This window comes from Rana temporaria, chromosome 3 (assembly GCF_905171775.1).
Source record: "Rana temporaria chromosome 3, aRanTem1.1, whole genome shotgun sequence".
Classification (NCBI taxonomy): domain Eukaryota; kingdom Metazoa; phylum Chordata; class Amphibia; order Anura; family Ranidae; genus Rana; species Rana temporaria.
The window spans coordinates 363,547,242-363,570,122 of NC_053491.1; the positions used below are offsets into that span (position 1 = coordinate 363,547,242).

General features: G+C 46.8%; 1 protein-coding gene across 2 annotated transcripts in view; it reads left to right on the forward strand.

Moving 5' to 3' along the window:
• The first annotated feature begins 5,423 nt into the window (after positions 1-5,423).
• The window catches only part of DUSP16 (dual specificity phosphatase 16), a 47,275-nt gene continuing 29,817 nt past the window's right edge, over positions 5,424-22,881 (forward strand). For both annotated transcript variants that reach the window (XM_040345371.1, XM_040345370.1), the window contains exons 1-2: positions 5,424-5,555; positions 13,147-13,232. The gene's annotated coding sequence lies outside the window, so the exon portion shown is untranslated. The remainder of the gene's footprint in view (positions 5,556-13,146; positions 13,233-22,881) is intronic.

The window sequence follows — 22,881 nt, forward strand, 5'->3', positions numbered from 1 at the left end:
GTGGTTAAACCGTCATTAATTGCAGATTTTAAAGAATTGTTGTTTATTTTCACAAAATGGTGTTTGGAGACAACACCGGCAACCGAATAGTCTGGTGCACGATAATATTGTTACTCCACTCTGAAACTAACCAAGAAAATGGCCTCCGAGGCTGCGACAACTTTGTCCTCGCCAGCCGCTATGATGTGAAAACAGCAAAATCTTCCTGTACCGGACTGTATTCGGTAGCCGGTGTTGTGTCCAAACACCAATTCGTCCAAATCAGCAATTACTGATGGTTTGAGGCTGGGTTCACACTACTACACTACTTTCATCCTACTTTGCTCTGCTACATTGGTCCTACATTTATCCTACATCGGTCCTACATCCATCCTACTTTCATGAACAGGATACTACTTTGGTCCGACTTCAATGATATTCAATGGGTTGAAGTAGGATCAATGTAGGACCAAAAGTAGTACAGGGAGCATTTTCAAAGTCGGACCGACTTGTGTAGGACGCTACAAGACGCTCTCATAGGGAAACATTGAACACAGAACAAAGTAGGATGAAAGTAGTGTAGTAGTGTGAACCCAGCCTGAAGCAGTGGTCACCAATCCTGTCCTCAGGGCCCACTAACAGGCCAGGTTTTAGGCATTACCTTGGGGAGATGCAGACTAGAATACTGCAATCATTGAGCAGCAAATGATATCACCTGTGATGTATTTCAGTTATCTTGCAAACCTGGCCTGTTAGTGGGCCCTGAGGACAGGGTTGATGACCACTGGTTTAACCACTTCAATACCAGCCCATTGTCATATGACGTCCACAAAGGACCTCTACCGATCCGGGTGGACGTCATATGACGTCCTGGGCTTTATGGGGGGATATCTGAATGATGCCTGCAGCTAGAGGCATCATTCAGATATCCTTCTCTTCTGCCGGCGATTCTGTGCAACATAAGAACGATCATAGCGGCGGTTCCGCCGCTGGATCGTCTTATAGGCGGCGGCCATCCAGTGCTTTTCCGGGTTCTCCCGTGCCATCGGGGGCCTGGAGAACGAATCGTCCGGCGCTGGCAGGAAGCATAGAGATGACTGGTGACCAGATGGTCACCAGTCATCTCTATGACCGTCGGAGGACCCGGGCGCGATGTGATGACGTCACGCCCGGGTCCCGGTAAGTAAACAAAGCCGCGATTGCGGCTGCTAAGCAACAGTAATCATGAGATCGGTGAATTTTTTTCACCGATTTCATGCTTTCAGGCCTGGAGGAGAGATGCGGGGGTCTTATTGACCCCGCATCTCTCCATAAAGAGTACCTGTCACACACATTCCTATTACAAGAGATGTTTACATTCCTTGTAATAAGAATAAAAGTGATAATAAAAAAATAAAATAAAAAAAAAAAGTGTAAAAAAAATAAATAAATATGTAAAAAAAAAAAAGAAATAAAACATTTTTTTTTAACGCCCCTGTCCCCAGTAGCTCGCGCGCAGAAGCGAACGCACACGTAAGTCCCGCCCGACATATGTAAACGCCGTTTAAACCACATATGTGAGATATCGCCGCGTGCGTTAGAGTGCCAGCAACAATTCTAGCACTAGATCTCCTCTGTAAATCTAAAATGGTAACCTGTAAAAAATTTCAAAGCGTTGTCTATGGAGATTTTTAAGTACCGAAGTTTGGCGCCATTCCATGAGTGTGCACAATTTTAAAGCGTGACATGTTAGGTATCTATTTACTCGGTGTAACATCATCTTTCATATTTTACAAAAAAATTGCGCTAACTTTACTGTTTTGTTATTTTTTTAATTCATGAAAGAATTTTTTTCCAAAAAAAAAGGCGTTTGAAAAATTATTGCGCAAATACCGTGCAAGATAAAACGTTTCAATGACCGTCGTTTTATTCCCTAGGGTGTCTGCTAAAAAAAACATATATAATGTTTGGGGGTTCTGCGTAATTTTCTAGCAAAAAAATTATGATTTGTACATGTAGGAGAGAAGTGCCAGAATAGGCCTGGTATGGATGTGTGTATAAAAGCCCGGTATGGAAGTGGTTAAAGAAAGCGGAAATGACGTGGTTAGTTTTTCTGCCAAATTGCCTACTTTGTCAGGACACCGTAACTAGTTAAAGCGGGGGTTCACCCAAAAAACAAGTATATAACATTACATTCAGTATACCTCAAACATGTACAGTATGCTGGTTTTTTTTGGGGGGGGGGGGGGGGGGGGGTTTACATATGGTATTATCTGTATTTTCCTCCTGGCTTGCGGGTACTCATACCCGCGGGACTGGGCGTTCCTGTGCAGTGCCGCAATGTCATCTGGGACTTCGCCTATATGATTGACATGCCTGAGAAAAACTCCCACTGGCGTATAAGGCGCGTCATGACTTTCCGAAAATAGCCGAACTGCGAGTCGGGTCTATACGGCGCTTGCGCAGTCAGCTCTACACGGCTCCTAGTCGGTGCGCAGGCGCCGTATAGAGCCATCACGCAGTTCGACTATTTTCGGAAAGTCATGACGCGCCTTATGCGCCGGTGGGAGTTTTTCTCAGGCACGTCAATCATATGGGCGAAGTCCCAGATGACATTGCGGCACTGCACAGGAACGCCCAGTCCCACGGGAATGAGTACCCGGAAGCCGGGAGGAAAATACAGATAAAACCGTATGTACACCCCCCCCCCCCAAGAAAAAAACATGATGCATTGTGGGAGTGTAATCAAATGAGTTCTATGAGTGGTGGAGAGAACAGAAGGAGGCAGGTGGGCAGCTTTGTAGCTCTCAAAAGAGCGGATTGCGCTTAGTCGAATTTCCTTTTGCTTTCTTTACTTATCACATTGATCACCAGGACAACTAGAGAGCGGGAATTCCCCCGGAGGGGACACAGACAGCAATATAATCCTGAGAGAGGTTCTAACCCTTCTCCACTCCATCAAAAGAAAAAAAAGAAAAAGTTTTGGCTTTAGTGATAAAGACCTCTCAGGTCGACCAATGTCTGATATAGGGGGACTTATTCACATTTGCAATATACGTTTGATCTTCTGGTCACTTTGGCCACCTTCCACCTGATGGTGACAGGGCGGTTCTCTTGTTCTGGGACTCCATCATATGACATCGCCCCAGTCTCGCAGCACGGACATTGGCGGTGCTGCGTCCCTGGGAGGCGGCGCGTCCCCGATTTCGGTAAACAGCTAATGACGAGGCCCTTTACCCATGTGATCAGCTGTGTCCAATCACAGCTGATCACATGTAAACAAGGAAATGCTGGTTATCGGCTCGGCTCTCCTCACACTGACAGCGGAGGAGAGCTGATTAGCAGCATTTCCTCATAGGGAAGATGGGCACTGATTATCACTGATAGCAGACAGTGCAGTCCCAACAGTGCCCAGAAGTGATGCCAGTCAGTGCCCAGAAGTGATGCCAGTGCCTGCTCATCAGTGTTGCCTAATAGTGCCTGCCAATCAGTGCCACCTATCAGTGTCTATCAATGCTGCCTATTAGTGCTGCATATCAGTGCCAACTCATCAGTGCCTATCAGCGCCGTCTGATCAGCGCACATCAGTGAAGGAGAAAAATTACTTATTTACTGAATTTTCTAACAGAAACAAAGAAATTTTGTTTACTGATTTGGATTATTTTTACCAAAGAAATGTAGCAGAATACACGTTTGGCCTAAATTTATGAGGAACAATTATTTATTTGCAAAATGTTATAACAAAAACATGTTTTTCTAAATATTCTGCCTTTTTTCGTTGTTTTTATTTAGCACAAAAATAAAAATCCAGTGGTGGTTAAATACCACCAAAAGAAAGCGCTGTCTAAAAAAAAAAAAAAAAAAATAGTTTGGCTACAGTGTTGCATGACCACGGGCACAGTGGCGGCATTTGACGGGCACAGTGGCGGCATTTGACAGGCACAGTGGCTGTATATTATGGGCACAGTCGCTGCAATTGATGGCACAGTGGCTGCATTTGACAGGCACAGTGGCTGCATATGATGGGCACAGTGGCTGCATATGATGGGCACAGTGGCTGCATATGATGGGCACATTGGCGGCATTTGACGGGCACAGTGGCGGCATTTGACAGGCACAGTGGATGCATATGATGGGCACAGTCGCTGCAATTGATGGCACAGTGGCTGCATTTGATGGGAACAGTGGCGCCATTTTTATGGGCACAGTGGTGGATTTTGACAGGCACAGTGGTGGCATCTGATGGGCACAGTGGCAGCATATGATGGGCACATTGGCGGCATTTGATGTTTTTTTCAGTATTTTTCAGAATTTTTTAGTTTGTTTGCACCTCCCCAAAATCTTTGAGCACCAGCCGCCACTGGCACCAGTGTGAGAGCTCTGAAAGCTAAAAATTGACCTGGACAGGAAGGGGATAAAAGTGCCCTGTATTGAAGCGGTTAAAGGTATAGTGCACTATAATCAGGGGTCAAGTCCTGGGGAAAAAAGTGTGGGAACTCCCACCCAAGGTCCACTCCCCCACCAAAAAATAAAAAATAATGATATGCTCATATGCATAATTACTAAACCGCATGTTTGTTTTTTTCGATCCACTGTACCTTAGTAATAAGCAAGTTCTTTCTAAATCCCGCGATAACTCGCGGCAGACCTCCGCAGTGTCTCCTGGGAACAATGACAAAGGCTCCCAGGAGACATTGCGGCATCGAGGAAGTGACGGAATACCCGCACACTACTATCCGCACACTACCCGATGAATCCATATACAGGAAGCGGCCAGTAACATTAAGTATTACTAAGGTTTGCCTGCCCCTGACAGTGACACAAGCTGGGCATCGCCGCTTAGTGAAGGATTGGCTCGGGCGGCTCGGCTGCTCTCGGCTGCTCTAGTCCTGCAAAGGGAACCGAGTTCCTGCTGTGAAAAAAGTGCAGGAGCTCCGTTCCCACGCGTTCCCGCAGGACTTGAGCCCTGACTATAATGCACAGGCTGGCATTGCTGAACACTTTCCAGAAATGCCAGTTGCCTGGCTGTCATGTGAGCCTTTGGATTATAGAACTGTATTTAAACATCAATGCTGCCCCAGGTGCGGCAAAATAATGGTTCTGTTTTGTACAAGCCCCGCCCCTTGTGTCATGGGATCATGATGATTTATTCTTACTATTTGGTAACATCCAGTGTTGGGATGACGTATTGGAGGAAACATGGAGTGCGCTGTATATGCGGCCTGTATATTTTATCATCAAAGTGAAAGAATGGACAGCGAACAACACTTCACTATTCTCTCTACAACGCTACGGGATATGTCAGCGCAATAGATGCTCAGGTGGTACACACAACTTGCGCTCCACCCCTAGCAGATCTCTGTGCTTGCTGATTGGTTGGTTGTCAGCGGTAGCTCCCCCCAGTTTAGTCAGGACTCCCTTGCATGACATCATCAGCCCGCCCCATTTCAATGACGCACGTTCAATGGCCCGCCTAGCGCCGACCCCCAACGCGGATTGGCTGACGGTGACGTCATGCGGCTCTTCTTCCCGGTGAGGTCATCGCAACCGTCCGGAGGACGGTGACCCGACTGCGAGGCCTGATCGCCCGAGAGCGGGTGAGTACAGCGAATGACGTCATTGGGGTGATATCGGAAAGTTAGAGGGGACAGCTGTCACCTAGACATTCCCCTTCCCTCAACTGCCCCCCACCTGTCATTTGTGCCCCCTTTCTCTCTGTCTGCCCAGATCACCTCCAACCCCGATCATCAACAATCCCACCTTATAGAAACTTTATCCAAAACTTTCCCCCCCCCCCTTCTCCCTAACCAACTATATGCCCCTCCCCCTTTCCCCCCACTATCACCTACCATCTCCCCCTCTACCTTCCTTCTCCTCCCTTTCTTCCCTGTTGCCCCCTTTCCTCCCCTCACTATCCTGTTTGCTGTGACCCATCTCCTTCCCCTGTTATCTGACCACCCCCACCCAACTATCTGCCCCCCCCCCCTTCTCTCCCACTATCTGCCCTCCTGTATCCCCCCTTCTCTCCCACTATCTGCCCTCCTGTATCCCCCCTTCTCTCCCACTATCTGCCCTTCTGTATCCCCTCCTTCTCTCCCACTCTCTGCCCTCCCATATCCTCCCTTCTCTTCCACCATCTGACCTCCTGTACCCCCCCTTCTCTCCCACTAACTGCCCTCCTTTTATCACCCCCTCTTCTCCCCCACTATTTACCCTCTTCCTCTCCCCTACTATGCCTTCCTTTTCATCTCCTACTATTTGCCTTCCTCCCCCCCCCCCTCCCCCCTCTTATCCCCTGCTGTCTGCACCCCCCCACACTCTCTTCTTCTTCTCCCCCCACTCTCTTCTTCTTCTCCTTCTCTTCTCCCCCCACTCTCTTCTTCTCCCCCTACTCTCTTCTTCTTCTTCTTTTTCTTCTCCCCCCACTCTCTTCTCCCCCCACTCTCTTCTTCTTCTGCCTCCCCCCACTCTCTTCTTCTTCTGCCTCCCCCCACTCTCTTCTTCTTCTGCCTCCCCCCACTCTCCTCTTCTTCTGCCCCCCCACTCTCTTCTTCTGCCCCCCCACTCTCTTTTCCTTCCTTTTCTGCCTCCCCCCACTCTCTTCTTCTTCTGCCCCCCCCACTCTCTTTTTCTTCTGCCCCCCACTCTCTTCTTCTTCTTCTGCCCCCCCACTCTCTTCTTCTTCTTCTGCCCCCCCCACTCTCTTCTTCTTCTGCCTCCCCCCACTCTCTTCTTCTTCTGCCCCCCCCCACTCTCTTCTTCTTCTGCCCCCCCCCACTCTCTTCTTCTTCTGCCCCCCCCCACTCTCTTCTTCTTCTGCCCCCCCCCCCCTCTCTTCTTCTTCTGCCCCCCCACTCTCTTCTTCTTCTGCCCCCCCCCCACTCTCTTCTTCTTCTGCCCCCCCCTCTCTTCTTCTTTCCCCCTCCCTCTCTTCTTCTCCCCCCCCCCCCCCTCTCTTCTCCCCCCCCCCCCCTCCTTCTCCCCTCTCTCTCTCCCCCCCCCTCCTTCTCCTCTCTCTCTTCTCCCCCCCCCTCCTCCTCTCTCTCTCTCTCTCTCTCTCTCTCTCTCTCTCTCTCTCTCTCTCTCTCTCTCTCTCTCTCTCTCTCTCTCTCTCTCTTCTCCCCCCCTCCTTCTCCTCTCTCTCTCTTCTCCCCCCCTCCTTCTCCTCTCTCTCTCTTCTCCCCCCCTCCTTCTCCTCTCTCTCTCTCTTCTCCCCCCCTCCTTCTCCTCTCTCTCCCCCTCCTTCTATCCTCTCTCTCCCCCCCCCTCTCTCTCTCTCCCTCTCCCTCCTTCTCCTCCTCCCCCCCCTCCCCCTCCTTCTCTCCTCCCCCCCTTCCCTTCCCCCCCCCCCCCCTTCTCTCCTCCCCCCCCTCCTTCTCTCCTCTCCCCCCCTCCTTCTCTCCTCTCCCCCCCCTCCTTCTCTCCTCCCCCCCCTCCTTCTCTCCTCTCCCCCCCCTCCTTCTCCCCCCCCCCCCCCCTCCTTCCCCTCTCCCCCCCCCCTCCTTCTCTCCTCCCCCCCCCCCCTCCTTCTCTCCTCTCTCTCCCCCCCCTCCTTCTCTCCTCTCTCTCCCCCCCTCCTTCTCTCCTCTCTCCCCCCCTCCTTCTCTCCTCTCTCTTCCCCCCCTCCTTTTCTCCTCTCTCTCCCCCCCCCTCCTTTTCTCCTCTCTCTCCCCCCCTCCTTCTCTCCTCTCTCTCCCCCCCCCTCCTTCTCTCCTCTCTCTCCCCCCCCTCCTTCTCTCCTCTCTCTCCCCCCCCTCCTTCTCTCCTCTCTCTCCCCCCCCCTCCTTCTCTCCTCTCTCTCCCCCCCCTCCTTCTCTCCTCTCTCTCCCCCCCTCCTTCTCTCCTCTCTCTCCCCCCCCTCCTTCTCTCCTCTCTCTCCCCCCCCTCCTTCTCTCCTCTCTCTCCCCCCCCTCCTTCTCTCCTCTCTCTCCCCCCCCTCCTTCTCTCCTCTCTCTCCCCCCCCCTCCTTCTCTCCTCTCTCTCCCCCCCCTCCTTCTCTCCTCTCTCTCCCCCCCCCCTCCTTCTCTCTCTCCCCCCCCCTCCTTCTCTCTCTCCCCCCCCTCCTTCTCTCTCTCTCTCTCTCTCTCTCTCTCTCTCTCTCTCTCTCTCTCTCTCTCTCTCTCTCTCTCTCTCTCTCTCTCTCTCTCTCTCTCTCTCTCCCCCTTCCCCCCACCTACCCTCCTGTCCATCCCTCTTTCTTTCCTGTGTCCTCTTCTCCCCCCTTATTCTGCTTTCCCACCCCCCTCTCCTCTACTTTCTTTCTTCCTTCCTCTGCCCCCCCCCCTCTTCTCCACTATCTGCCCTCCTTTGTATCCCTCTATTCCCTCATTTTTTTTCCCCTCCTGTCCTCCTCTCTTCTCCCCTACTATCTGTACTTCTGCCCCCCCTCCCTTCTCCCCTGCTGTCTGCACCATGTCCCCCTCTTCTCCACTATCTGCCCCCCCCCCCACTCTCTGTACCCTGTTCCCCCTCCCTTCTCCCCTACTATCTGACCTCCTGTCACCCCCTTCTCCACCATTATTTGCTGTCCTGCCCCCCCCCCCTCAATAATCTGCATTGTGTGCAATGGTTTGTTTTAGTTTAAGAATGATAAAGCATGCAATGTGGTCACTTGTGTGATGTAGTCACATATCGTCATCTTGGTACAAAGCTCAGTCTGTTCACATGTCTGAAGTTCTGAACCATATGCAATTTTTTGTGTTCTTCAAGCTTTGGACTTTTGCCTCGGAGCAGCTCCAAAACCCACAGAAGAACACTAAAAATAAAAAGGATATTTTTTAACGTGGTAGATCAGACGTTACCTCTATATTAGGATGAGAAAAGGAGAAGGTGTTTTGTAGTCCTGTCCTAGTGTGACAACGCTGCTGACAAAAGTATAGCAAGTGAACATTGTAACTTTGAAACATGAAGTGTTTTTACTGGCAAGATCACCAAATGTAACGGGGGGAAAAAAAAAAAGCCTGGAAAGAGAAAACGAATGCAGCCACCATATCTAAGGCTAGGTTTAGATTATTGCGGGTCAAAAACGCACTCACAATTGCACACGTTTCCAACACGTGAGAGAAACGCGCTTCTCTTTACTAATGGCACCCCCATACATGGGTAAAACGCTCATGTTTTTTGCACATATAAAACTGCATGGTGCCGAAGTTCCATGCAGCATGATTTTAAGAAAAGGGTCAGGTACTTATTTCCCTGTGATTCTACATGTAGGGCGACCCGTTGAAATGATTGGGCTGCCCTACATGCAGAACACAGCCCACACAAGTGTGAGCCAAACCAAAGTCATGGTAAGTTGTATTTTATATTATATTTCTGTTTTATTGAGTTCCTATATGCTTTAAAGTGGTTGTAACCCCTTTACATGTACACAGTGTAGGGACTATCCTGAGGTCCCTACACTGTGTACATGTAAAGGGGTTACAACCCCCAGGAACAGAGCTGAGGCTGACAATCAGTTGGAAGTCCCTCCCCTGCCACCTTTTTTCTCTTGGTGTCAGGAAATCTTGTTAGAAGGGACTCCTGCTGATGGCAGAGGAATGAAGCAGCAGACAGAAATCGCACTTGGTGCTTTTAATTGAGACACACTATAGAAGTATATGCTTTGCTCATATTTCGTGGTCTACAACCACTGTAAGGCTCTGTTTCTACCCCAAAGTCGCGCAATTGTGCCGCGATTTTGATGCAACTTGAAGCAATGCCTGTGTATTCCTGAGGTCCTGGACCTCAAATCGCATCAAAGTGGTACCAAAGTAGTGCAGAGACTACTTTGAAGTCGCTGCTACTTGAAGTCGAACAGATCTGAACAGTACTGATTGGAAATCATGGGGTACGACTTGTCATGTGACTTTGCAGTCCCAAGCCGCATGAAAAGTCGCACAGGTGGAAGCCGAGCCTTAGTATACGGGTCGGGTTAAACTTGAGATAGTAGTTTTTTCCTTTTTTGTTTTTTTTCAGGGCCCTTTTACATCTTAGTGGTACTTTTAACATTCGTTATGTTGTGCATTGCAACAATCCAGATTATTCTATTGAATTTGCTGCCTTATGTACTAAAATGCACCAAATAAAGGCACAGGTGGCATTTTTTGGCAGAGCCCCATGATGTATGTTGCACTTCTATCAGAAAACTGTGGGCTAGATTCAGCATTGATTTACGCCGGCGTATCTATAGATACGCCGCGTAAATTCAAAGCTGCGCCGGCGTATCTTCTTTCTGTATTCAGAAAGCAAGATACGCCAAAATTAGCCTAAGATCCGACTGGCGTAAGTCTCTTACACCGTCATATCTTAGGGTGCATATTTACGCTGGCCGCTAGGTGGCGTTTTCGGCGTAGAATATGCAAATGACCTAGATGCGCCGATTCACAAACGTACGTGCGCCCGGCGGAATTTATTTACGTCGTTTGCGTAAGGCTTTTCCGGCGTAACGTTGCTCCTGCTTCTATGAGGCGTACGCAATGTTAAGTATGGACGTCGTTCCCGCGTCAAATTTTTTATTTTTTACGTTGTTTGCGTAAGTCATTCGCGAATAGGGCTGGACGTAATTTACGTTCACGTCGAAACCAATACGTCCTTGCGGCGTACTTTGGAGCAATGCACACTGGGATATGTACACGGACGGCGCATGCGACGTTCGTAAAAAACGTCAATCACGTCGGGTCACCATCCATTTACATAAAACACGCCCCCCTCACTCATTTGAATTAAGCGGGCTTAAGCCGGCCCCATTTACGATACGCCGCCGTAACTTAGGAGGCAAGTGCTTTGTGAATACAGCACTTGCCTCTCTGATTTACGGCGGCGCAGCGTAAATACGATACGCTACGCCGCCGTAACAATGCTCACGGCTACCTGAATCTAGCCCTGTGTTGGCATGCCACCCAAAATAAATAACACTGCAGAGCACCAACACGCATAACGTGCGTTGTGTGTCGCCGCAATGTAATAATGTATGATGATTGTTTGTTTTCAGTACAAAAACATGTGTGCCAAAATCTACCGAAAATACCGTGGGGCGTGGGCACAGATGGCCTATGTAAGGTTGTCATGTCCTGACCTCGCTCCTCTACCATGACATGGGGCATAGGTTGGGCGCAGGAAGCAAATTTGGTCTTTATTTTTTTTTCTCAAGCACATTATCAGTTAAATTGGACTGACACTGATGAGCCCCAATATACAGAACACATGACACAGTGTATATATAATATACCGCAATAATAGCTGTCACCTGTCCCTGTCTGTTACTCCGCTCTGATGCTTACTCCTTCTACTCCTGCCATGTGATAGTTTAAACTTCCACTACCGTACTAGAGACGCCCTTCAAGTGGCGTATCCGGAGCTCCTTCAAAAGTGTGTTTTGATTTTTTTTTTTTTTTTTTTTTTTTTTGTGAGCAAAAAAGTAGTGGCTGCTAAGCCTGGATTCACACCTATGCATTTTTAGTGCTTTTTGCAGATTTGCACCACAGTCCATGTAACATGGTTTCCTATGGAACACGTTCTGTGGTGCAAATCTGCAACATGCAAAAAGCACTAAAAATTTATAGGTGTGAATCCAGCCTAAGGGTGGGTGCCAGTTTCCCTCTTTTTTTGATTATCTTCACACAGGTACCACATTCGCTCTTTGCAGCTTTTTTTAATGGAAGGACTTTGGGGGTTATTTACGAAAGGCAAATCCATTTTGCACTACAAGTGTAAAGTGCACTTGAAATTGCGCTGAAAGTGCACTTGGAAGTGCAGTCGCTGTAGATCCGAGGGGGACATGCAAGGAAAATAAAAACAGCATTTTAGCTTGCACATGATTGGATAATAAAATCAGCAGAGCTTCCCCTCATTTCAGATCTACCCCTCAGATTTACAGCGACTGCACTTCCAAGTGCACTTTCATTACAATTTTAAGTGCACTTTGCGCTTGTAGTTTGCACTTGTAGTACAAAGTGGATTTGCCTTCCGTACATAACCCTCTTTGTTTTGTCGGTACATTCTGGCAGAGTGATACCTAGAAAATATGCATAAAATTAGTAAAACAATCAGATGGTCCGTCTGAACCAACAGTATTGGGCTAGTGAGCATAAACACAATTTAGAAATAAATAATAAAAAATTGGTGAATAAATATATAAATAAATAAAGTCCATTCAAAAGTGTTGAATAAAGTCCATTCAAAGATGTTCTTATCAGATTAATGCTGAAAGTTCAGTGTAAAAGGTGTCCACCTCCACCAAGAAGATCCCCCAAAAGTGCGCTAATGGATGGCTTCTTACCACAAGGTGTTGACCTAATTGTTTAGAAAAGGTCAAATAAAGCAGTTGGTCACTAAACCAGTTCAGAGATTTCCTAGACTCAGGTACTCTCATGATATTTGAACAAAGAGGGAGAGGGAAACCACGAAACGTACGTCGAGGCGCCTGGTTATGTACGAATGACGCACTTCCGGTCCCGCTGGCTCTCTGGCCTGGAACGCACGACAGTTCCCCAGCGAGGAAACTCTCATCTGGCTTGGAAAGCACGCCAGTTCCCCAGCGAGGAACTTTCATCTCATTTGTCTATCAGCCATGCCGACTAGCCTCAGTGCCGGGTCCAAGGCACTACAAAAGTAAGAAGCCATTTGGCGACGTTGTTTATATTTTTGAAATATTTTATTAAATAGTACTTCACTATGATTGTTTCCCTCTCCCTCTTGGTTCAAATATCATGAGAGTACCTGAGTCTAGGAAACGTAGAGCCGCGCAGCTGAATCTCTGAACTGGTTTAGTGACCAACTGCTTTATTTGACTTTTTCTAAACAATTAGGTCAACACCTTGTGGTAAGAAGCCATCCATTAGCGCACTTTTGGGGGATCTTCTTGGTGGAGGTGGACACCTTTTACACTGAACTTTCAGCATTAATCTGATAAGAACATCTTTGAATGGACTTTATTCAACACTTTTGAATGGACTTTATTTATATATTTATTCACCAATTGTTTATTATTTATTTCTAAATTGTGTTTATGCTCACTAGCCCAATACTGTTGGTTCAGACGGACCATCTGATTGTATTACTAATTTTATGCATATTTTCTAGGTATCGCTCTATTACTTATTCACAATATATCAGACAGCTTTTATTTCAAACCCTTTAATAGTTTCAGGCTGAATATATATTTTTTTCTTTCTCCAATATGAATGTTTCCTATTTTTCTTTTTGCAGCCTGGTGTACAGAAGAGGGATCAAAAGAAGCGTTTTATTCGGCACTGAGATACAAAGAGCCATTAGACCGCCAAAAGAATTTCCAGGTGAGATTTGCTGTTTCTGGTCACAGATGATCTCTGCTCAACGCGTTGGGCTTCAGTAGTATACTAGGAACTGCATGAAGCTGATCGGTCGTTGTAGTCAGCAGACAGTTCTTCTTTTTTTTTTTTTTTTTCTACTCGTAACTTGCAAAAAGTTTAAAGTGGACCCGTCTGCATAAATAATTTGTGACATATCACAATATACAAACACAAGGGCCCAGACCATTTCATGTGGTGTGAACTGGTCCTTATTGCAGAAAAGATATACAGTGAAATCTTTTGAGAGTAACTTGGTGCAAGACGAGCAAAATTGTTTACATTTTTGACTTGATATACCAGCAACGTCTTGATATACAAGTAGCGTCATGTCACAACTGAGTATTAAAGCGAAGAGAGGCGCCTCTAAGTGTAGCAATATGGTTACATTTAATGAAGGTACAACATTTAGCAACTCACATGGTTGATGATTAAAACAGGCACATCCAAGTATGCAGGCATCCGGGGTAAATCTGTCCACATAGAACAGGGATATGCAATTAGCGGACCTCCAGCTGTTGCAAAACTACAAGTCCCATCATGCTTCTGACTCTGGTGTCTTGCTTGTGGCTGTCAGAGTCTTGCTATGCCTCATGGGAATTGTAGTTATGCAACAGCTGGAGGTCCGCTAATTGCATATCCCCGACATAGACCATCCTCCACACCGCCCTCAACGTTGTCCCTTCCACGAGCTGTTCAAGCCTCACTTTCAGATTGCTCTACTGCAGGGTAGTCTTCTGGTCACGATTGCAGACTGACAACAGTGGTACAGAGGATGATCTATGTGGACCTCTTTAGGGTCCTTTCACACGTGCGGATCGTTTTTTAGATCAGTTTTTTATCATCAGTTGTCATCCGTTTTTTTCATCAGTTGTCATCCGTTTTTTTCATCAGTTGTCATCCGTTTTTTTCATCAGTTGTCATCTGTTTTTTTCATCAGTTGTCATCCGTTTTTTTCATCAGTTGTCATCTGTTTTTTTCATCAGTTGTCATCTGTTTTTTTCATCAGTTGTCATCTGTTTTTTTCATCAGTTGTCATCCGTTTTTTTCATCAGTTGTCATCCGTTTTTTTCATCAGTTGTCATCCGTTTTTTTCATCAGTTGTCATCCGTTTTTTTCATCAGTTGTCATCCGTTTTTTTCATCAGTTGTCATCCGTTTTTTTCATCAGTTGTCATCCGTTTTTTTCATCAGTTGTCATCCGTTTTTTCATTAGTTGTCATCCGTTTTTTCATCCGTTTTTTCATCCGTTTTTTTTGTTTGTTAGAACTCTATTTTTATTACATATTTTGATGAAAAACGGATGTTAGCGGATCGGATGTTAAACAGATCGTCCGCTAACATCCGTTTTTCGTCCGTTCCGTTTTTTTGACGGAAGAAAAATAGGGTTTTCTTCTGTTCAAAAAAACGGAGCTTAACGGATACAGATGTTAACGGACGTTAGCGGATGCTCATCCGCTAACGTACGCTATCCCATTGGAAAGCATTGCAGTCCGTAAACGGACGTATGAAAAAATGGACGAACGGTCCGCACGTGTGAAAGGACCCTAACTCCAGATGCCTGCATACTGCCTCTTTTAATCCTCAACCAATTGCTAAATGCCGTTAAATAATGGCACGTCTGCCAAAGAGTAGCATATTTTGGTGTATGTCGGGAAAGGGTGCGGTTTTGCGTGTGTTCCCGGCACACATAAATGTAAACTAAGCCTTCGATAAAATCTGCAACACTATATTTTGCTGTTCTCCATACAGAAGATTATGTTTGCCTCTAACCTGCACAGCAACGTTATATAGATGTGAAATATATCCGCTATGTGTCATAGTGATTCTGTACCGTGTATCTCTACATTATCCGGTCTGTTACATGATGACCAGAATATTATATATATATTTTTTTAAGCAGCCTATTAAAGTAGATGTAAACTCAGTCACTATAATCACAGCTTAAAGAGGAAGTAAAGGCGGAAAAAAAAATACAGCCTGAAAGACAAAGGCATAATACGCTAGTATGTATAGCATACTAGCTCATTATGAATTACCTGAGGTCAAAGCCCCCGCAGCGGTCCTTGTGCCCCTCCTCTGTTGCCGCCATGTCTCCCAGAGTGACTTCCGGGTATCGCGACTCCGGTGCTGTGATTGGCCGGAGCCGCAATGACGTCAATCCCGCCACTAACGGCATGATCGCCGTTAGTATCGGCACGCTCAGTGCTCCTGCGCGCCGTTGTCTATGGCGCATGCACCGTAGATATCGATGCCTGTCTATTGCAAATATTTCCTAAACCGTGTAGGTTTAGGAGATATTTCTTGTACCTACAAGTAAGACTTCCCCCTTGCCCCCCTTTTCTAGTTACGACTACCTGGTTACAGCAACAGAACCCAATAGGGTACATGATGCACTATAGGTTTTTTGACACCAACTACCTATATATTAGTGGTTGTCTTGCGCATTCCCCCCCCCCCCCCCCCCCCATTTTCCCTCTATATTTGATATGAAGACTTTATCTAGGCTTACCTGTAGGTAAAAGTGGTCTGTAAGGGTTTACTATATATATATATATATATATATATATATATATATATATATATTATTTAGTGTGTGTTTTTTAGTATTTTTTTGCTCATTCATGGTGGAGTCCTGGTTTTGCGTTCTCCATGTGTCAGACCACATGCTCCTCATTACATTCACCCGAGACACAAGAGGGTCATTAATAGGAGTTTGTTTGCAGGAAGATTCTGTTCACATGATTCCACTTCCTCTGATTGCATCTTACATAACGCAGCTCCATTTCCCAGAACCTATGTATCAGTTCTCTGCTCATTTAGCTTCATTCTTCTTTGCGAATTTCCCGCAATCATTTGATGGGATTTCATCAGTAATCCTTTGGCAGGTTGTAAATCGGCACAAAGCTCTCATGGGAGTCACTATATTTGATTGTCCCCGCCATTGTTGCTGTGGTCATATTTCTCACCACAATGGTATAAATATTGCAGGAGCTTGGGTGAGAAGGGTCAGGTGAAGTAGACATTGGATCTTCTACACTGCAGGTAGTCTGAGGTGTCCTCAGGCACTGACCACCAAGGTTCATGGGAATGGCAGTCATTAAGGGTGGACTAGGCCAGGGGTGTCCAACTCGGTTTCATTAGGTACTGCATCAGCATTAGAGTAGCCAGTTGCATATGTAAGACCCAGTGCCCCCCCCCCCCCCCCCACTAAAACCAGCTGTCAGGATTCACACACCCTCCCTTACATCACAGTGCACCCAGTGGCGTCACTAGGGTTGGTGTCACCCAGTGCGGTAAAACATGGTGTCACCCCCCCCTCTGTCTAGGCTGCCCAGCACCAAGCAGACAGCGCATGGGCACAGGGCGCACCCCAAACCAGCCCCTGTTAATGATAGTATAGTGGCAGGTTAGGGTAGTATAGAGTGGTATAGTGGCAGGTTGGTGTAGTGGGGTGGTATAGGACAGGTTAAGGTGGTATAGGGCATGTTGGGGTGATATAGGGTAGTTTGGGAGGCATAGGGCAAGTTAAGGTTGCATAGGGCAGTTTGGGGTGGTACAGGGCAGGTTGGGGTGGTATAGTGCAAGTTAGGGTGGCATAGGGCAAGTTGGGATGGCATGGGAAAGGTTGGGGTGGTATAGGGCAAGTTATGGTGGCACAGGGCAAGTTAGGGTGGCACAGGGCAAGGCTGTGGTGGTACAGGGCAGGCTGTGGTGGGGTACAGGGCAGGCTGGGGTGGTACAGGGCTGTTTAGGGGGGGGTACAGGGCAGGCTGGGGTGGTATAGGGCTGTTTGGGATGGTACAGGGCAGGCTGAGTTGATACAGGTCAGGCTGGGGTGGTACAGGGCAGGCTGGGGTGGCACAGAGCAGGCTGGGGTGGTACAGGGCAGGCTGGGATTGCACAGGGCAGGCTGGGCATGTCAGCTAAAAAAAAAAAAAAAAACGGGATGGTGTCACCCGGTGCGGACCGCACCCCCCTAGCAACGCCTCTGAGTGCACCTCCCTTACTTGGTGCTGCTGTGGGGAAGAAGCTCAGGTAGAGCTGGGAAGCAGAAAGTGCAGGGTCTAGCGGAGGATCAAAGGAGCTGAATGCTGAGACCGGGGAGGTGGAGATGAAGAGGTGCTGCGGCTGCAGAGAGGCACAGGATCTGTATCATCAGTTCTGCCCCCCTCTCTGCTGCTGACTGCAGAGATGAGGGGGGCAGGGGGCAGAGACGAGCCTCTCCACAGCTGCATGGAGAAGCACAGGATCTGGAGGAGGCGTTCTGTTCTCCTCTTTGCTGCAAACTGCTGAGAAAAGGGTGGGGGTGGAGAGGAATGGGGGTTTCGCAGCTGCAGGAGAGAAGTGTGACGGGCAACATGTCTCCTGGAGTTATTTCCGGGTTGCGGGCTCTGGCGCTGTGATTGGGCACGGCTGCTAAAGAAACGGCTTGAGTGGGCCGCTTCTTCAGTACGCATGCGCCGATGATGCGTATATGGACAGTTTAGGAGATATTTACAGGACCTACATGTAAGCCTTATTCTAGGTCTACCTGTAGGTACAAGTGGTGTAACAGGGTTTACTACCACTTTAAGCATTTCTCTAGAATTTTCCAAATTCTATTCAGTCATTGTCCCTTTATAAATGGCGGAAGAAGGAAAACCATGCCGTCGCAGGTACACAACGCGTTTCATTGCCACCCGGGGAATCTTTCCCAAGTGGAAGCAGACACAGTGTCTTTATTCCCTGATTGCATTTTTAATCGTCTCTAAATAATATGTTGCAGGTAAATCTTCCAGTAAGGACACTAATGCCGCGTAAAGACGGTTGTTTTTTGTGATGAAAAAAAACGACGTTTTAAATCATGAAATAAAACGACGTTTTTGAAACTTAATTTTCAAAAACGACGTTGCCTACACACCATCGTTTTTTCAAAATGCTCTAGCAAAGCGCGGTTACGTTCAGCACTCTTTTCCATTGAAGCTAGCTTCATAACTAGCTTCTGAGCATGCGCGGGTTTAAAAACGTTGTTTTAAACGTTGTTTTGCCCACACACTATCATTTTAATTGACACAAAAAACGACGTTTTGAAAAACGACACCAAAAAATTCAAGCATGTTCGAATTTTTTTTTTGGACGTTTTTAAGAAGATATAAAACGACGTTTTCCCCACACACGGTCATTTTAAATGACGTTTTCAAAAACAACGTTTTTTTTCATCACAAAAAACGATTGTCTGTACGCGGCATAACAATAGGATTTCTTTCTTTTGTGTCTTCGAGCCCACACTTATCTTAAAAAGGTGCCCTTTCCTAATGCATGTAAAACAAGCAAAAAGTTTTGGTTTTTAGATCCACCTATATACCTTCAGATCTGATGGGTTCGTGAAACTCGGCTTTTTCTCAAGGGATGTTGTTATAATCTCCTTTGCTCATATTTTACAAAAGCTTTGTTGTGAATTCTCACTTTCTAAGACCGGTTTGTCGCTCAGACCTAGACTCTCGCCTTGTGTTTTGCCTCTTTCTGTCCTGGCAGGCAAGGGGTTAAATCCCATGGAGGGTGACATCATGTGTTAGTGGGATCACAGCTGCAGTGGCGGGTCGGGGGGAGGAGGGGGGGCGTTGGACCCCTGGCTGTGGCGGGCTGCAGAGCCATGATGTCATGGTGAAGTTATGTTACATGTAATGGTGGGGAGGCTCTGTTCTCCTGCAGGCAGCGTGCAGCATAATAAATGACGGTGGCTGGGCGCCTGGCATACAGAGACTACAGTGCCACTCGGGGGTTAATCCCCACTCCAGAGACATTGGGGGGCCCATTCCTCAATGTGTCCATGGGCCAGAGTCTGAGGTGCTTCATACTTCGCTGGTAACAGGAGTGTGAATAGCAGTGCTCCGTTCAGAGACGTTGGCAGTGAGATTTTAACCCCTGTGTTGCTCTAAAGTCTGTCTTTTTCGGAAGTTGTAACTAAAGCTTTCCTAGTCGCCTTCCCTATTCAACATGCTTATGACATTTTTTAAATAAAAATGTTGTTTTTCTTTCCATATTTTATTTTGCATCCAGTAATGTCATCACTGGGACTCTGTGATTCTCTGTGCAATGCAGGCAGATAGGAGAGGCCCACAACCCTTCGTCTCAGCCAGCCAACCACTCCCACCCCCTTCGCTCGCTTGATCCCCATTCCAATTCCCCCCGATCGAACAATCAATCACCACACTCTGCTCGCCCATCAGGCTCCCCGCCAGCCCCGCACTTACCCCCTCCAGGTCGCGGCTTCGGCTGTCCCACCCCAAGTCCAAGCAATTGCTTCTCCTCGCGGCCAATCGGGTCTCAGGACCCGCTTACTGATTGGCCGGGGGGAGATCAAGAAAGACATTAGCAAATATTAATTTGATAATGTCACACAACTGGGTGGGCTCGGGGTGTCCCAATCCCACCCTTTTTTAAGCCAATTGGAGCCTCATGCTCTAATCATGCTTCAAAAAGAACCCCAAAAAAGAAAAATTTTTAAATCCATGCGTCCAACGCCCTGCATGTAGATTAGGGGCCGGGAGCATGGATTGGAGCAGGGATCCTCAAACTATGGCCCTCCAGCTGTTGTAGAACTACACATCCCATGAGGCATTGTTACACACTGATATTCACAGACATGACTAGGCATGATGGGACTTGTAGTTCCTGAACAACTGGAGGGCCGTAGTTTGAAGACCCACGGATTAGAGGGACGCCCCTAATGGAACGGCCATGACTCCTCTATTCACACCAATGCATCTTTCATGCTTCTTTTTTTTTTAGAAACGCTGGACATGTTTTTTTAACATGGGTTCCTATGGAACATGTTCACATCAGTGCATTTTTGTGCCTCTGCGGTTTTGAAAATGGTAAGGGACTTTTGTGTTTAAAAAAAAAAAAAAAAAAATGCTTATTTTTTTGAGGGTTCAATAGACTTCAATGGAGACGTTGCAGAAAAGCATGTAGTGCATTTTTCATGCGTTTTGCATTATTTAATCTGCCCAACAACAAATTGGCTAAATTAAAAAAGGGGGGGAGCATAAAAGCGCATCAAAACACGTGTCCAAAAACAGAAAGCACTGCAGAAACATTCAAAAGCAACATGCATACATTTAATTCCAGCCTTGCACCCATATGCGATATAGAGCCTTTTGAAAGAAGGGAAATCCAATAAATAAAAGGGGCGGGCCCAGTCAGTTTGGGGAGAAAAGGGCTGGATGATGCTGGAATGTCCACTCCTCTAGACTAACATTGACCCATGAAGACGTTTTGATATTTGCTTAAAGGGGTTTTAAAGGTAAAAAAAAATTCCCTAAATGGCTTCCTTTACCTTAGTGCAGTCCTCCTTCACTTACCTCATCCTTCCATTTTGCTTTTAAATGCCCTTATTTCTTCTGAGAAATCCTCACTTCCTGTTCTGTCTGTAACTACACACAGTAATGCAAGGCTTTCTCCCTGGTGTGGAAAAAGCCTCTTGAGGGGGCGAGCAGGAGGGTCACAGCTCCTTTCTCTATCTGCAAAGTAGAGAGTGTCCTGACCCTCCTGCTCGCCCCCTCAAGAGGCTTTCTCTAAACCAGGAAGAAAGCCTCGCATTACTGTGTGGAGTTACAGACAGAAGAACAGGAAGGGAGGATTTCTCAGAAGAAATAAGGACATTGAAAAGCAAAATGGAAGGATGAGGTAAGTGAAGGAGGACTGCACTGAGGTAAAGGAAGCTATTTAGGGGAATCGTTTTTTTTTTACCTTTAGCTCCTCTCAAGAGCAATTGCATAGAGAAGTACAGAGACCCATTGAAAAATCACTGGGTCGCAACTACAATATGTAAAAAAAAATGGAAGGATTTTAGTTGTCATTGTTGATGATCGGGGCGGAAGAAACCATAGGAGGGAAAATATAGGTAGATAATTTAAACCTTAAAGTTGCATTCATCTACCATTGAAGGCCCCTAACCAGCAATCTCTGGCCACCTATTTTATCTCCTACTAATGTGGCTGAATTGGCAGCTTTTTAGATGCAAGAAGCTCAGAATACGGCATCTGGGAAGTCCCGGGTCACGTTTGTGTGATTTCATATATTCAGCTGTCCTTGTTGGCTCTTCAGTTCTCATAATGTCTTCTAAGGACCGCGCTGCTGTAGTCAAACCCCCATTATTCAGATAATCGCAGATTTAGCATTTTGTTCTCTGATAAGTCTGTGTATAATCCATTCTGAGAATAACAGGATCGTCTAATGCTGCATGACGATCGGTTTTCGGACCACGATCAGCTGAACACCAGGGCATATAATGTTCCCAGAGCTAACCAGTTCTGCTCTCACACCTGTACACTCCCGATGGACCAGAGCAATTGTAAGGACTCGTGCACAATGGTAGTCAAAAATACCACTTTTAAGGGTGTGGGTTTTTTTTTTCTGTCTCTGAACACCCCTTCATGTTACCCTGTGGGGGTTATTTACAAAAGGCAAATCCACTTTGCACTACAAGTGCAAAACTGTAAATCTGAGGGGTAGATCTAAAAATGAGGGGAAGCTCTGCTGATTTTATCATCCAATCATGTGCAAGTTAAAATGCTGTTTTTTATTTTCCTTGCATGTCCCCCTCGGATCTACAGCGACTGCACTTCCAAATGCACTTTCAGTGCAATTTCCCTTGTAGTGCAAAGTGGATTTGTCTTTCGTAAATAACCTCCTGTGTATTCATGCACACAGCATTTAGAGGCAGAAGAAAAAAAACGGATCCAGCACATTCAGGAGAGGAGCATTTTGCCGCAAACAAAATTGCGGAACACATCTAAATGCATGTACATGCTTCTAAACGCACAGCACTTGAGCGTTCATTTCAGTGGCCCAAAAAAATGTCATACGGTGAGTACAGTTCATTTTGCACAGAGTGGCCCCGAAAACCGACTTCTGGGGTCCCTCGGTGGCTCTCGCAGCTCCTCCCCACATCAGATAACCCCCTAGGAGAAGTGCTCTCACGGGGGGTTACCTTGCGGGCATGCTTCCGAATCCATCATTCGGCACCCGCGTCATTGGATTTGATTGACAGCAGGGGGAGCTGCGCTGCTATCAATCTATCCAATCAAGTACCGAGAACCCCGGGCAGAGGGACAGCGCGTTCTCGCCAGGTGAAATTCCAAGACTCTGGTAAGTAAAACTGGGGGGGGTGGGTCACTGCCAGGTGTTTTTTCACCTTAATGCATAGGATGCCATAAGGTGAAAAAACATGAGCGTTTACAGCCCCTTTAAGTGCTTGACGTGATTAAACGCGTTAGTAGAAAACTTGGTTTTAGGCGCATTTTTTTTGACGCTGCTTTTCTCCTGCCAGGAGAAAGGAATGTAAAAGCGCTTGGCTTGCCCAGTGTGCATGGGGCCTTACATTTCTCCTTTTGGGCTTGTTGATTCCATGAACTTTATCTTTTTTATGTAAGATAACAAAGTAAAGTCTCCAATTTCGATCCCTGTCAGCACGACCTGGCTCAACAATAGTCCAGTTCATTTTTGCCAAAGGAAAATTCTTTGCCAAGCAGCTCCTTCATCCAGTAAGATGTTCTTTCATCCTGTCGGCAGGCTGAACAAAATAAATCTAGAAGTGTATATCTAGCTTAACCCCTTCGCGTCAACTGCCC